The sequence below is a fragment of the Mastomys coucha genome, unplaced genomic scaffold, assembly GCF_008632895.1.
Source record: "Mastomys coucha isolate ucsf_1 unplaced genomic scaffold, UCSF_Mcou_1 pScaffold1, whole genome shotgun sequence".
NCBI lineage: Eukaryota > Metazoa > Chordata > Mammalia > Rodentia > Muridae > Mastomys > Mastomys coucha.
In genome coordinates, this window is record NW_022196891.1 from 53,679,048 (window position 1) to 53,682,457 (window position 3,410).

The following is a 3,410-nucleotide window of genomic DNA, read 5'->3' on the forward strand; positions in this document are numbered from 1 at the left end:
CCCCCCCCCGTGTGTGACTTCTCCCTCCCCCTCTCTCTCCCTCCTTCCTTCCCCCCTTTCCCCCTCCTCTCTGACTTCATTCATGCTAAGCATGCACTTTACCCTTGAGAAACAACACTTCTTAATTCAACAATTAGAATATCATAATTAAGGTCTCATAACTTCCTTATAGCTGAAGTTAGGAAAGAAAACTGTTCATAAAAACATCCTTTGGTGTCTATATTAGATTCAAAATAATCTGAATGAATCACAGGTGTTCCCAGAATCAAAGAGATGACTTAATGCAACCCATACCTTGTTGGGTAACCAAAACATGCCTCATGTACTCAACACAGGGCACTAATGACAGAAGGAAAGAAAAAGTAAAATCTATTTCAGAAACTCTGAGAGAAGAGGCCAGAGCCACAGCCATCCAGACCCTGACTTCCAGGTGAACAAATCCCCAGGCCCTTGGCATTGTTTCAGTTACCAGATTAATGAAAAATCAATTTTCCCGTGTGTGTGTGTGTGTGTGTGTGTGTGTGTGTGTGTGTGTGTGTGTGTGTTTTACTTGCAAATAAGTTTGTGCATCATATACTATATATAATGCCCTCAAAGGCCAGAAAATGGCTTCAGATCACTTGGGGACTAGAGATAGAGACAATTGTAAGCCCCTCTGGTGGGAATCGAACCTGGGCCCTCTGGAGGAATCATCACTTCCCAGGTGACTTACTAATCATGGATGTTGTCTTAGTTAGGTTTTTCTGTTACTGTGAAGAGATTCCATGATCAAGGCAATGTAAGATTAAGTTTTCAAACTGTACTGTGGGAATTTAGCCAAACTCAGTGGGAGACCGGCTCCCAGAACCTAAAAACAATGGGAGACCAGCAGCTCCCAGAACCCACAAACAAGGGAACCAAGACAACCTGGCCCAAAACAATTGCCAGGTGACTAGCCTGCCCCTGGACCCTAGCACAAGCCAGCACCAATCAGAAACCACACCATACCTTCCCCTTACCCCAGTCTTTCCTTTTGCCCCAGCAACTGCACAGGAATAAAAAGCTGCCTAAGACCTTGCTTGGGGCCTGATTCCTCTACCCCTGTGAGAGATATGAGTCTCGCCCCAGCTAGCTGGAATAAAAAGCCTCTTGCAGATTGCATCAAGTCGTGTCTTGGTGGTATGTGGGGTCGTCGCTCCCAGGATTTGAGTGTGGGAGTCCCTCTGGGAATCTCACAGCAACTCTTTTTCTTTTTTTAAGATTTATTTATTTATTTATTTCATGTATGTGAGTACATTGTTGCTGTCTTCAGATACACCAGAAGAAGACATTAGATCCCCATTACAGATGGTCGTGAGTCACGATGTGGTTGCTGGGAACTGAACTCAGGATCTCTGGAAGAGCAGTCAGTACTCTTAACTGCTTGTGCCATCTCTCCAGCCCAATCAAGGCAACTCTTAAAACATGAAAGAAGGCTCTGCAGCTAGTCTCACAACACCCAGAGGAAGCTCCACTCCCAGGCACTCTGACACACCCAGGATGAGAGGTGAGCAGGAACCAACATCTGTCCCAACACCGGGAGTAACTGGGACCAGAGGAACCAGGCATGCAGGAACTGCACCGCCCAGAGACTTGGGTTCCTTCCGGTCTGTCTGGGCTGGTGTCCAGAGCAGACCTTGGGCGCAAGCTCTGCAGCCAGTACCACAACACAGAGAAGAAGTCTCACTCCCAGGTGATCTAACAAGCCCAGGATCACAGGATCCCAGAATCACAGGATCACACAAAGGACAGGCTCCAGTCAGATTTAGCAAGGGCAGGTAGCACTAGAGATAACCAGATGGTGGGGGCAAGCATAAAAAAATAAACAACACAAACCAAGGTCACTTGGCATCATCAGAACCCAATTCTCCCACCATAGCAAGTCCTGGACACACCATTACACTGGAAAAGCAAGATTCAGATATAAAATCACTTCTCATGATGATGGTACAGGACTTTAAGAAAGACATAAATAGCACCCTCAAAGAAATACAAGAGATCACAGGTAAACAGCTAGAAGTCCTTCAAGAGGAAACACAAAAATCCCTTAAAGAGCTACAGGAAAACATAGTCAAACAGGTGAAGGAAATGAGCAAAACCATCCAGAATCTAAAAATGGAAATAGAAACAATAAAGAAATCAGAAAGAGAGAAAACTCTGGAGATAGAAAACCTAGGAAAGAAATCAGGAGTCATAGATGCAAGCATCACCAACAGAATACAAGAGATAGAAGAGAGAATCTCAGGGTCAGAAGACACCATAGGAAACATTGACACAACAGTCAAAGAAAATGCAAAAAGCAAAATGCTCCTAGTCCAGAACATCCAGGAAATCCAGGATGCAATGAGAAGACCAAACCTAAGGATAATAGGTATAGAAGAGAGTGAAGACTCCCAAGGTACTGGGCCAGTAAATATCTTCAACAAAATCATACAAGAAAACTTCCCTAACCTAAAGAAAGAGATGCCCATGAACATACAAGAAGCCTACAGAACTCCAAATAGACTGGACCAGAAAAGAAATTTCTCCCGACACATAATAATCAAAACACCAAATGCACTAAAGAAAGAAAGAATTTTAAAAGCAGTAAGGGAAAAGGTCAAGTAACATATAAAGGCTGGCCTATCAGAATTATACCAGACATCTCACCAGAGACTATGAAAGCTAGAAGATCCTGGGCAGATGTCATACAGAACCTACAAAAACACAAATGCCAGCCTAGGCTACTATACCCAGCAAAACCCTCAATTACTATAGATGGAGAAAACAAGATATTCCATGACAAAACAGAATTTACCCAACATCTTTCCATAAATCCAGCCCTACAAAGGATAATAGATGAAAAACATCAACATAAGGAGCAAAAACTACACCCTAGAAGAAGCAAGAAGGTAAGCTTTCAACAAATCCACACAAACCTAATTCTACCTCTTACAACAAAAACAACAGGAAGTGACAGTTACTTTTGTTAATATCTTAATATGACAATTAATATTACCAACACATCCTAATTGATTGAAATCCAAAAATATGAGGAATTAGAAATTTGTTGATTGTCATCCAATGGTCTCTCTAATTTGGTAATTGGAGAAATAGGTCCAACATTGTACAATCTATATACACTTTGAGCTTGTTTGTTTGTGACTGTGTCTGGCGTGTACAACATAAGGGTCTTAAAATCTTGCTTCTCCTATCTTAGTCTCTCTATTAGTAGTATTGTTTATTTCATGTCTTTACACTATACTATGGTTTTCAGAACAGCTTATATATTTCAAAAGTATTTATATACCCAAAATAAACATAAACGATTAACTAGGGAGGTTTCTTGTAATAGAACAACAAAGAGTGAGACTGAATGCTTTGCTTGACGTTTGTAACTCTTGTATCAAGTT